Raw genomic sequence first — 13,191 nt, 5'->3', positions numbered from 1 at the left:
AGGCACACGAGGGCAGAGATCTTCGTTTTGGCGTCCCAGGCACCTAGAACTCAATAAATACGTGTCATGTGAGTGATGGGATCCCAAAGCAACCCTGGGAGGTGGTAAAGGCAACCAATTTCTTTTAATGACAGAAAGCCCTGGGTTGTTTTTTGTTTGTTTGTTTGTTTGTTTGTTTTTTTTAATATATAGTGAACTTCTGATCTTTCCCAGGTGCCTGGGGTCAGGGTGGGGGTCGCTGCCCTGTCTCCCCAGCCCCCTCCCCTCTTTGATTCTCTCGCCCTGGGATGCTGCCCCTTTCACCCTTCTGGCACAAGCACAGATGCGAAGCCATTCCTTTGGCTCCCCTCTGCACAGCTAGAGCCAAATGGAACTTTCCTGAGTTTTTCCTACTTCCTGCTATGGGAGAAAATTAGGGAAATAAACACAGAAAACACTAGAAATATAAAAACGTCCTGGTTGACAAAGTGCAGGATTCTGGTTCAGTCTTCAGAGCATGTAGGTTCTATCTGGTTTCCAGTACCTTCTGAGACGTCTGCAGTTTTGCTCCCGGTGCCTGGCCTGGATCCCCTGCTTCCTGGGTGCCAAGCTTCCCTCACTTTACCTGCTTTCCTCCTCCTCCCGCCCGCCCCTGGAGCTAGAAACTGAACCCCAAGACCTCCCAGCCATGACCTAGAGAAGGCCACTTTTCGGGGATGGTTTCTTCTGTAGAATGGGAAGAGTAATGCTGTGGCCTCTGAATCCTGTTAAAATATCGGTGTGATGGGCATCGGGAACTTTCAAACTTTACGCCAACCTAAAAGAAATGGGACGGTGTGCAGAGTCAGGTCCTGCCCCAGAGCCAGAATGACAAAGAACCTGAAGTAGGGGGCAGCAGGGGCTGTTGACACAGCTGGGATCTGCAAAGGTCACCCTTGCCACATCAGGTCACCCTTGGGGAGGGGGGAAGTTGTGATCTGATTACAGACAAAGAGGGTTTTAATGTTTTTATTCAATTTCCAGTTAGTTAACGTACAGTATATGTTCAACTAAACAAAGACCGTTTGGTCTCCTGACTAACGGGTTGTAGATGAGGCTGAGAGTGAGGAGCTGGGCCACCAGCGGACAGGGCTCTGGGAGCGTCTTGTCCTGCTTGGTGTAGTGGAGCGGCTGCTCAGCGTTGGGCTACAGCAGCCATCGGCGGCGGGACCCTGGCCCCCATTGGGGGACGCTGTCTGGGGGAGTCACAGACACCCATTAAGTGAGTACACGAGTACTTATTAACCACCGAGGCAAGAGCCTGGAGGGGAGGCACAGGGTACCACAAAAGTGCGTAATAAAGATTCCGGGACGATCGGGTGGGGGTGTCAGGAAGGCTTCCCTGAAGGGCTGTTTGATCTGAGAACCAGTTGTGATGTTGTTTTGGAATGTTGGTGAGGTCCGGAGCCCACGGCCGAGAAAGAGTCTTGAGACGCCTTTGGTGGAAAAAAAAAAAAAGGTGATTTTATTAAAGGTCGGGGGTCAGGACCGTAGGCAGAAAAAGCTGCTGCCCTGGGCTTGCGAGGAGGAACGGCCGGCGAGTTGGAGGAGGTGAGGAGGACGCGCGGGGCTGGAGCGACTGGGATGCGCTGAGACCGGGGCTGGGGGCTGCGGAGCCAGGCCGGGCTGTGCGGGGCGAGCTGGGGTTGCTTTTCCTTCTAGGAAGGCGTCAGGGGCCCGTCGGGAGCTTCCGGGAAGGGGGCGCGCTCCTGTGCAGTCCTCGTCCCGGGTTGCGGGTCCCAGAGAAGCTCCCCTTTGTTGCCTCTCGCTAGTGCCTGTTCCCCGGGTCACTGGTGGCGGGCGGGTGGCGCTGGGTCGGGGCCGCGGTGGGGCCCTCGCTCGGTAGGCGCCCCCGGCAGCGCCCGCCCTTCGTGAGGTCACCGGGCCCCGGCGCTCCGAGCGGCGTCTGTAACCGCGGGGGGCAGCCATCCGCTCCTCCTTCCCCGTGGCGGAGGCGGCCGCGGGGGTCCCGGGGGGCCCACCACCCCCGGGCTGGGGGGCAGCGCTGCACCCCCGCCCGCCTTCCGCTCCTTCGTCCGTCATCTGCGAGACGCTGCTCAGCGGCCTGCAGCCCCCGGAGCCGGGCGGCGCGCGTGTTCCTGCGGCCGCGGGAAGCCGGGCAGCGCGGCCCGACGCCGTCGGCAGGGCCCGGGCAGCGGCTGAGACCTGGCGGCGCAGCGGCCACAGCCCTCCTGCGCGCCCCGCGCCCCGCGCCCCGCGCCCCGCGCACGCGAACGGGGGGTGGGGGCCGGGACAGCGGGGCAGGGCCCATGACCTCACCGCAATGGTGTCCTACAGCCCCGCCAGCAGGAGGAGAAAACAAACACCGAAAAGTCCCCCAGCGCTCCCAGATGTCTGCTCAGGAAGACGCAGGGCTCCAGGCCACGGGCAGCCTGCCCGGCTCAGGAGGCCTGAACAGAATTCAAAATTCCAAAGATTGCTCAACATTCCTTTGACCCCAGGAGTTGGGGTTTGGCAGGAGGTGCTGGAAGCTGGGGACTCAGCGCCTGTGAGCCTGCCATATGGCTCAGGACTGCCAGGGAAGAGCCCCTCCCGCCTGCAGGGGGGGGACTGGGGGGTGGTGGAGGGGGGTTGCTAGAGAGACCCCTGCGCTCCCGCCCTCGGGCTGAGAGAAGAGTGAGCTCTGGTGGGGCTAGAAGGAGGAACGGGAAACCTGCGCACTGGGCCCAGGTTCTCCCGCTCTGGTGCAAAGACCTGTTTTTTCAGCTCTCAGGTGCCACGGGGCTAACCCACTAGGGTCAACTTTCTATGCCCACTAGGAAGATGAGCTCCCTCTCTCCAGCTCTCTGAGAACCTTGGTCCAAATGTCCCCTCTTCCGGGCAGCCTGTTCCCTGCCTGGATTGGGAGCACTTATCACCTTGTGGCTCACATTAGAGTTGTCTCTCTGTCTGCTCTTCTTTACTAAGGACGAAAGGTTCTAGAAGGCAGGAGCCTTCTGGGTCCATGTCGATATAATTCTGCAGGACTCAGCTGGCACAAAGCTGTGGATGCCAAGATGTTCCCTGCAGCTTCACTTACAATAGCGGAAAATGGAGAGTTATCTAAACGTTTAAGACTTAGGGGTTTGATTTAATACTTTAGAGCGTACCTATACAAATGCAGTAAAATCCTACCCAAATGTGATACGTGTGGGGATGGAAATTAAATTGTATTAAGTGTGGAGTTGCATTTTGGAAAACAATTATGGGGGGAGGAGTCTATATTATCACAAAAGACACAATATGAAGATGTTGAAAATTATACTACACTCAGCACTCTGTCCACTGAAGTGAGAAAAGCCCCAAAGGACCCTGAGGCTATCACTTCCTAACCTCACCCACCTCATCCTCAGAAGGGAAGGGCAGCGGGTGGCCAGTTTGAGAATGAGGCCTGGGAGAAAGGAAGCCTACTGATTACATCCAATTTTGCATACTCACTGAATTTGACATGTATTTTTAATGAAATACTTTATATGAATGTGTGTTTCATATCCTTTCTTATTTAGCATTATATCTTAAGCAACAATCCATCTGCTTATTTTCAAACTGGTCATTATTGTAAATGTCCCTGTTTTTTTTTAAAGTCTTGTCTTTAACTTCCCCCTTATCCATGGGGTGCAATTGCTAGGTCAAAAGGTATACACATTGGGGTGCCAGGGTGGCTCGTCAGTTAAGCATCTGACTTGATTTAGGCTCAGGTCATGATCTCGGAGTCATGAGATCGAGCCCCGAGTTGAGCTCTGAGCTCTGTACAGAGTTTGCTTGAGATTCTCTCTTTCCCTCTCCCTCTGCTGCTCGCTCTCTCTCTCAAATAAATAAATACTTTTTTTAAAAAGGGTATAAATATTTTAAAGATTATTGAAATATATTTCCAAATGTATCTCCAGAAAAGTTGTTCCAAATTACACTCAGTAGCCAATGAGTGTTGCTTGCGGCCCTGTCCACAGGTGGCTTAGCTGCTGTTTGAATGAGTGGACAGCTCTGAGAACTGTATCCAAAGGTAGAATTGATGGGGATCCATGATTGCTGGAGTGTGGGAGTGTAAATCATGAAGAGTGGATGGCATTGAGGTTCTTGTCTCAGGTGTGTGTAAAGATGGGAAAGCCTTTAGCAGAGACAGGGAAAGAAGGAGGGGAATTGGAAACCAGAGAATAGACATTCAGTTTGGGAATACTGCATAGTTAAACAAACACACAAACAAACAAAAAACTATGTGCAAGACCCAGAGGATAAACAAGCAAAAACATTTCCCCCAAAGAAAACATGCAAATAGTTAAAGAATAACAAAGTATCAACCTCATCATTTCATGAACTAAGATTCATTTGGTTGAAAATAATAGAAATGTTAAGTTTTACAAGTTCGATTAAAGAGGGAGAATTAAGGGAAGATTCACAAAAGACTGGAAGAGCAGAGAGAGAGAGCTATCACCAGATCCTCACACATTGACAGGAGTCACTCTCTGCTTTTCTCTACAAGTTAACCTTATTCCCTCTTGGACTGGCCTCATTCTACGTGGCAGGAAGCATGGCTTCCAAGAGCCCCAAAGGTCATCTCTCACAGCTTTGCCTCCAGAGAACTACTGGGACTTGCTCTCACTTGTCCCAAAGTCAAAGACCCCAAGGAAGGGCTCTTATTCACCCAACATGGTCCAATAACCAAGGCCTAGAGTGAGCTATTGTGACTGGGCACCTTAGGTCGGGTATCCTTCTTGGGCTAATAAACTGGGATCAGGATTTGGAGGAGAATGAAGCATGTATATGAACCACATGTTTAGTGGGGGGAAAGAACTCTCCTCAGAAGAAGGGGGATGCAAAATGATGTATAGTCACCAGATTCTTGTGTTTCTTTCCATACAAGCTATGCCCACAAATTGTCCTCTCTTACCATGGGCAACCTTCCCCAATGGGATATTACTCAAAGTCATCCGACTTCCTCGTCCCACTCCACGTCCAGAACCTATGGGATGGAAAATCTTTTTTTCCTCTGATAGTTTTTAAGTTTTTCTTGTGTATTCTCGATGTTCTGCAGATCTAAACATGGATAGATGAGGATTTGTTATTTATTCTACTCAGTGTTCAGAGGGCACTTTCTGTCTGAGGATTCTGGTGAATTCCTCCCTATTATCTCTTCAGTCTTTTCCACCATTTACTCCTTTTTTGGAACCTTTTCTTGGTTTGAGCTTCTCAAACTCTTCCATGTCTAGTAATTGCCTTTTCATATTTTCCATTTTTCTTTTTTTTTCCCTCTCTCTCGTGCTGAGTTCTGGGTGAATTCCTCAGCTCCATCTTCCAAAGCACTAATTGTTTGTTCAACTCCGCTTGGTCTAGAGCTTCCCCCATCTGTTATTTTTATTTCAAGTATGGGATTTTTTTTTTCATGTCCGTTGTTTCTAATAGTTCCTCTTCTATATCCGCTAACTCTCTTTTGCTTCTTCCTTCATCTTTTGAGGATTCTAAACACGCCCACTTTATAATCATTTCCACCTTGCTCTACTGTTTTCATCCAGAGGGAGTTCATCTCCTGTCAAATGCTTTTGTTGGCAATCTTTCTTCACTTTAGTTTTCCCTGTTTCTTTTGTGCTATCCATGGAGATGTTTATCTTCTTTTGAAATGTGTCTGAATCTTTCTATTTTCCTGTTTTGTATGTCTCTCTTTCCCTGGAGAGGCAGTGTGGAGTCCTGGGTAAGAGCTCAGGTTCTGGAGGTGGCCTGCATGCCTGTCTTGGCTCTGTGATTCAGGGGCTGTGTGACCTCACGCAAGGGTTTCTTCACCTCTCTGAGCCCTCATTTCCCCAGTTGAGAGGATTGAGTGAGCCGGTGCACATAAAGCTCTTAAACGATGCCTAGAACATAGTGAGCGCTTAATACACGTGAGATGTTGTTTCCACATGTTTGGAGAAAATAAGTGAGTTTGGGTGTGGATAGAAGCAGTGCTCAAAGCATTAACTCTGAGGACCGTTTGGTAGCAAGTACAAGTCCAGGGTTCCTGAGTGTGTTTGTTCCTCTTGCTCAAGTCTTCTCATGGCTCCTCATGCTCCTGTCCTCTTTGGGTATGTGATTCCTATAGTCACAACCACTTCCAACACATGTCATGTACAATGCTGGTGGGAAGTAGGGTTACTGTTATAAATGCTACCATTTAGATGGGTGAAAAGGAGGTGACACACAGTGGTCACTGGTCCAGCATTTAAACCACAACCAGCTGGACAGGGATGGTGAGGTCAGAGCTGTGGTTGGTGAATATCACTGTGTGTTGGCAAAGAGTGAGTTCCTTGGTCACCAGGCTGACTCTTCATGTTTTGCCTATTGATAGTATCTCCCTTGCCCATATCTGCAAGACCCTTCATAAGCAGAGCAGTGGAGAGGATTCTCCGCCTCATAGCTATCCTGCCTCACAAATCACTTCCTGCTGTCCAGTTACCTGAGAAATACCTCATCATGGAGTTGTGAAATGATAGAAATTTCTGGGGAATTTGGTGGAAAAAAACTGATTCTAAATCACATCCCACATCTACTGTCTTTCTGTGTCTTTTCTGTGTCTGGGAAGTGCTTGGGAATCTGTATTTTTAACAATCATCCCAGGTGGTTCTTATCATCATGAAAATTTGAAAAAAAAGAAAGAAGACTTGAAAAATAATTACCTTAGTGGTTGAACAATCACACACCTGAGTTTGGCAGACTTGGGCTTTATAGCACTGCAACCCTGAAACACTTGCTTCTTCTGGGCCTACACTACATGTCTCTCACAGCACCCTCCCAACGGCTATGAGAAATCATCGACGTATTCTCTCATCCTCGTATTCTTTTTTTTTTTTTTAAGTTTTATTTATTTATTTATGATAGACACAGAGAGAGGGAGAGAGAGGCAGGGACACAGGCAGAGGGAGAAGCAGGCTCCATGCCGGGAGCCTGATGTGGGACTCGATCCCGGGACCCCAGGACCACGCCCCAGGCCAAAGGCAGGTGCCAAACTGCCGAGCCACCCAGGAATCCCTCATCCTCGTATTCTAGTACTGAGTCTCCCAAAGTGTAAGTCTGAATGACACATGATCTGAGTCCTACGAGCCACTGGAAAATAATCTAACTGACTGGCTTGATAACATAAAAACAGGAATGTGGGGCATCTGGGTGGCTCAGTGGTTAAGCTTCTGCCTCTGGCTCAGGGCGTGATGGTCCTGGGATCGAGTCCCACGTCGGGCTCCCTGCATGGAGCCTGCTTCTCCCTCCGCCTGTGTCTCTGCCTCTCTCTGTGTGTCTCTCATGAATAAATAAATAAAATCTTAAAAAGAAAATTCCACACCCCAGTTCAGGTTCCAGTTTCTGTATTTCTTGTAGTGGTAAGTGACAGGAACACAACTCAAGCTAATTTCTGCAAAAGAGACATTTATTGGAAGCGTCACCCAGCCAGAAGATCAGGCATGCAGCTGACCAATCCTGCAGAGACTTCTCCCTGCCCCTCTGCCTTGCTTTTCTCTGTGTGTCAGTGTCATTCTCTCCGACAGGCTTTGTGCTGATGGCAGAAACATGCCCCTGGCAGCTGCTGTGACTCACCTCTTTCCGCACCAATACCGAAGGATAGGGTTTGTATTCTCTAATCCTAAAATGTTTAATTACAAAGAAAGGCTCTGAATGGCTTAAACTGGTTGGGGATCCGACTTGATTTTGGACTACCTGTTTATAAGGGAGGAGAAGATGCATTTCCCAGAAGAGTCTTTTCTGGGTATACAGAACAATAGATGTGCTCTGCCCAGAAAATCAAGCAAATGCAAATTAAAATGGCATTAAATCCCACCGGAATGAAATGAAATGAAGATACCCAATACAGTTTTATTGCTGGGCTAACAAATCACTAAAAAACTTAGTGACTGGGATCCCTGGGTGGCGCAGCGGTTTGGCGCCTGCCTTTGGCCCAGGGCGCGATCCTGGAGACCTGGGATCGAATCCCACATCGGGCTCCCGGTGCATGGAGCCTGCTTCTCCCTCTGCCTGTCTCTCTTTCTCTCCCTCTCTCTGTGACTATCATAAATAAATAAAAAAAATTAAAAAAAAAAAAAACTTAGTGACTTAGAATAACCCAATGTATTCACTTATATTTCTATAGTCAGAAGTCCAACATATCTTCTTGGCTAAGATCATGGTGTCACCAGGGTCGTGTTCCTTCTGGAGGGTCTAGGGGAGAATACTTTCCTTGCCTCTTGCAGCTTCCAGACCTCTCCCACATTCCTTGGCTCATGGCCTCTTCCTTCTTCAAAATCAGCAACCTAGGGCTGAGTCATTCTCACTCAGCTGTCTTTCTGGTTCTCTTCTGCCTCCTTCTTTCACTTCTAAGGACACTTGTGATTATATTGGACCCATCTGGGTAATCCAGGGTAATCGCCCCATCTCAAGATCATCTGGGAAGCAACAATGCTCCTTTGTTATATAAGGTGACCTACTCAGGTTCCAGAGATTAAAGGGGACATCTTGGCACGAGGGGTGGGACAGTGTATTTTTCTACGTACCACAGATGCTAAGAGTGTAGTGAGTAGATCCTCTCAAATTCTTCTGGTAAAGGTGTACATTTGCACAAAATTTCTGAAAAGAAAGTTGGTAGTTTGATAAAATATGCCTTAAAACGTTCATATTGGTTCTTTCAATGATTCTAATAATCTGTCCCAAAGAAATAATGCTAAATATGTGTGTGGGTGGAATTTATACACAAAAATGTTCATTACCACTCTACTTATACCACCAAAAAACTGGAAACAACCCTAATGTCCAGTGGCGGTAAGGCTAAGTAAACCATATGACATCCATATAAGGAAACATTTTGTTGACAGTAAAAAGTTTGTTTCTGAGAAGCTTTTAATGAAATGAAAATATTTGTGTGCCCTGATGTTAAGTAAAAAGAGGAGGACGTTTGTACTTTCTGCTCAATTTTGCTGTGAACCTAAATCTGCTCAAAAATAAATAAATAAATAAAGTGGGGCGCCTGGCTGGCTCACTTGGTGGAGTATGCGACTCTTGATCTTGCAGTTGTGAATTTGAGCCCCATGTTGGGTGTAGAGATTACTTAAAAATAAAATCTTTAAAAATAAACAAATAAAATAGGCTCCTTAAAAAAAACAAAGTCTATTACTTAAAAACAAAAACCAGGAGACTCAATTTCTAGAAAAATGATCATGCAATCCCCATGTTCAACACCAAGTTTTACAAAATCTGGATCATTGTATAATGCCTGTCAGAGCCTTTTTGTGCATTTTTTGCTTTCAGTGTTTGGAACTTTGTTTTGCCTTCTAGTATACACATTAAAATGAGAATAAAAAAGAGAAGATCATAGATATAATATGATTTAAGATATATATATATATATATGTATGTATGTATTTTAAAAACCTAGAAAAGAGAAAGTTAATGATAATCGTTACCCTGTGGGTGGTGGGATTACGTGCAGGTGAATTTTCCCTATGTATCTAGCTTTGATTTCTTTCTAAATTGCTCCTTACATGCAGAGAATCAAGTTGATCATCATCCTTCATGCATGGCCACTTCTATTTATTTATTTGGTCTGTTTGCTGGTTATTTTGATAATGGAAAAAGTACCCCCACACCTAGCATTCAAAATGAAAGCACCCCAAAGCATACCCAGAACCTGAATCCCATATTTCTTTCTTTCTTTTTTTTTTTTTGCTCTCCTTTTTATATAGTTTTATTGTATCTATTGTGTGATTGCCAATACCCTTCCAAAGCCCTTTTCTTTCATTTTCTTCCTAAGAGTCTTAAGAGGAGGGAAGCATGTTTATTCTTAAAAAGAATTCTACATTCGAACAGGAAAGGTGGATAGAATAGTAACTGACAAAATGCCCTTTTAACTATTTATTCTTCAAAGCATCCATAATCATTCCAGTTTTACCCTTAGTTCAGGAGTGGTAGTTCAACGCTTGGGTTTGTGGTGATCAAATCCCACTCATGGTGAAGGCAAGTGTTTGAGGAATGTGGGACCTGAGCCTTTCTTATGGGGACACCCACTTTTGCTGGTCTCATTCTCTAGACTGTGTTAAGATGGTGTCAGGCCATTTCTGCCTCATGAAACACAGGTGACCCACCTGGAATCCAGATGGATAAATTCAAGGACAATAGCCCAAACTTCTTCAGGTCAAATTAATTATAGCCCCCGCCCCACCCCACCTCGTCGCCCTGCTTGACATCCATGTTCAAGAATTTCCCTTAAAAAAAAAAAAAAGAATTTCCCTTTTAGATCCCTGGGTGGCGCAGCGGTTTGGTGCGTGACTTTGGCCCAGGGCGCGATCCTGGAGGCCCGGGAACGAATCCCACATCGGGCTCCTGGTGCATGGAGCCTGCTTCTCCCTCTGCCTATGTCTCTGCCTCTCTCTCTCTCTCTGTGACTATCATAAATAAATAAAAATTAAAAAAAAAAAGAATTTCCCTTTTATCTCTTAAACACTTAGTAAAAATTTCACCTGGAGACTTCTCATGAGCATCAGCTATATGTCTTTAGACCAATAGGTCTTAACCTAGGCATGAAGAAAACAAAAGATGGGAATCACTTGGGAAGCTTTTAAAAAATACAAATGCCTGGAACCAACCCCATTCTAAGAGTTTCTGTAGGGATGATACAAGAATTTGTTTTTTTTTTAAGATTTTATTTATTTATTCATTCATGAGAGACACACACAGAGAGGCAGAGACACAGGCAGAGGGAGAAGCAGGCTCCCTGCGGGAAGCCCGATGCGGAACTCGATCCCAGGACCCTGGGATCACGCCCCTGAGCCAAAGGCAGATACTCAACCACTGAGCCACCCAGGTGCCCTTGATGCAAGAATTTTAAAGTACTCCCCCAAAGGCCAGCTACGTACTCTTGGTTAAGAACCATAGTGTCAAACAAGGCTCATGCCTGTCTTTGTCTTTGCCAAACTCTTCAAGGCAAGTCCATCTCCCCAGCTACCTGGCTTTTAGCCCTGTGTCTCAGGAAACAGATGTCCATCTTTTGTTTTCCTCATGCCTCCCTGAAAATTGACATTCACCTTCTGACTATCAGGAAAAGAGCCAACCGTCCTTGAGAGATGCTGGTGTTGGCTGTTTTGCATACTTTGGCCACAGTAGTTTCCTGCAGACATTTTAGATCTCTTTCTTTCTTCTGGCCAATCTCTGCCTATTGCTCTGTCTCTTTTTATCTCTCTATCCCTTCCCATCTCGCGTTTCAGATTACCCTGCAGGTCAGCTTTGTTCTTTTCCCCATAGAACAGGCACCTGCAGGCTTCCATCCTCCACTTCTGAGACCTAAGAGGCAAAAGGATTTCTCTCTCTAGGATTAGTTTGAAAGATGCTGCAGAAAGACTTTATTTGAGAGGCAATTCAAGTAATGGCTTAGAGCAAGGGCTCCAGAGCCAGAGTTCCAATCCTGGCTGTGTGTAGACAAGCAAATTATTTAAACTCTTTGTGTCTCTGTTTCCCCAACTGTAAAATGATGATAATTATATCTACTCCACTGAGCTTTGGGGAAACTCAGTGAGCTAATGACACACTCAGAACAACTCCTGGTACGTGGTAACTATTGTATAGGTAGGTGACCATGCCCTCCCTCCGTGGACGGCCCAAGAATGTTGTTGTTATTGTTTTTTAAAGATTTATTTATTTATTCATGAGAGACATAGACTGAGAGAGAGAGGCAGAGACACAGGCAGAGGGAGAAGCAGGCTCCATACAGGGAGTACAATGGGGGGACTCAATCCTGGGACCCTGGGATCACGACCTGAGCTGACAGCAGACACTCAACCACTGAGCCACCCAGGGGTCCCCTCAAGAATATTTAATTTGCTTTATGAACTCAACTCTCTGAAAGTAGAAGAGACATGATGAGCTCTGTTGCTGGACCTAATTCTACATGTATCAATATTGGTTTACAATGTAGAAGTGATATCAGGGAGCCCTTTATGGTACAAAAGGGACTTGGGCCAGTAGGACATATTTCGCCATGTTCACTTCACTTAAGGAAAGCAGATTTTGACCAGTTGGGAAATTTGCATGAGTCAGAAAGTTCAAAGGAGAATGTGGTTAAACAAGGACGTAAATCTCCAGAAATAAAATTCTCATTATACTATCACAGATTAATCAAGGAAGCATGCTTGGCCAGTCTCTCCTCCCCCTCCTTCGTATGTTTCATCCCCTTCCAAGTACTTTCCATATGACATCCCAAATTTGCCTTGGCCTTTCTTCTCATCCCCACATCACCCACCCGCTCTTGCTCAGGCTACCTTTATTTTGCAGTGGAGCTGTAGCTTCAGCTCCCCAACTGGCCTCTTCCTGCCAGCTCTGCACCTTCCACAGTTTCAACGTGTTCTTTACCCTCTACACTGCAGCCAGAGTGATTGTTTTGAAATACAAATCTGATCGTATTCTTGCCATCCCTATCCCACTTCCACACCCTAAAACCACTCAATGGCTTCCTGGAGCTTTCAGGATAAAGAAAAACAGCTTTAACAGCCTACTGGGCTCTGCAGAGTTGGGCCATCACCTGTCTTTCCAGCTCTACCAGGTCCACCTGCCCTGTCTCATTTTTTCCATTCACTGTTGTGGGCCTTTCTTTGGGCCCACGTGATCCTCAAGTCTCCCTGTGCCACAGGACCTTTGAATGTGCTAGTTTCTTCCTGGAACACTCCTCCTCTTGCCTTTAAAAAAATAATAAACTTTATTTTTCAGAGCAGTTTTAGGTTTACAGTAAAATTGAGAGTACAGAGATTTATCATATATCCTGTCTTTCCCTACCACACACACACACATACACACACACAAGCAGCCTCCTCTACCATCAAAATCCCACACCAAATTCCTACACCAAAATTCCACACCAAATGTACAATGGATTGTACACTTTTTACACTACACTTCATGAATCAATATTGACACATTACCATCAACCAAAGTCTATTGCTTACATTAAGGCTCAGTCTTGGTGTTGTACATTCTACGGATTTGCATAAATGTATAATTATAAATATCCACCCTTATGGTATCATACAGAATAGTTTAACTGCCTTAAAAATTCTCTGTGTCCTACCTATTCAACTCTCCTTCTGCCAGACCCTTAGCAACCACTGATTTTTTTCTTCTTCTTCCATAGTTTTTGTGCTGAATAGTATTCCATTGTCTGGACATATCACAGTTTATGTATCT

General features: G+C 46.2%; 1 long non-coding RNA gene across 2 annotated transcripts in view; it reads right to left on the bottom strand.

Annotated features, from left to right (window-relative positions):
* Positions 1-972: 972 nt before the first annotated feature.
* Positions 973-13,191, bottom strand: part of LOC144318650 (uncharacterized) — a 39,576-nt gene continuing 27,357 nt past the window's right edge. Inside the window, exons 3-4 of one of the 2 annotated variants that reach the window (XR_013384708.1) lie at positions 8,520-8,592; positions 973-1,454 (exon numbers count right to left, since the gene is read on the bottom strand). This is a non-coding gene — a long non-coding RNA (uncharacterized LOC144318650). Of the gene's footprint in view, positions 1,455-8,073; positions 8,412-8,519; positions 8,593-13,191 lie in introns of those variants that run through there. The other variant, XR_013384707.1, reaches the window with a different exon arrangement.

Source organism: Canis aureus, chromosome 8 (genome assembly GCF_053574225.1).
Source record: "Canis aureus isolate CA01 chromosome 8, VMU_Caureus_v.1.0, whole genome shotgun sequence".
Classification (NCBI taxonomy): Eukaryota; Metazoa; Chordata; class Mammalia; order Carnivora; family Canidae; genus Canis; species Canis aureus.
The sequence above is the reverse complement of the archived record's forward strand: the minus strand, read 5'-3'. Positions and strand labels throughout refer to the sequence as shown.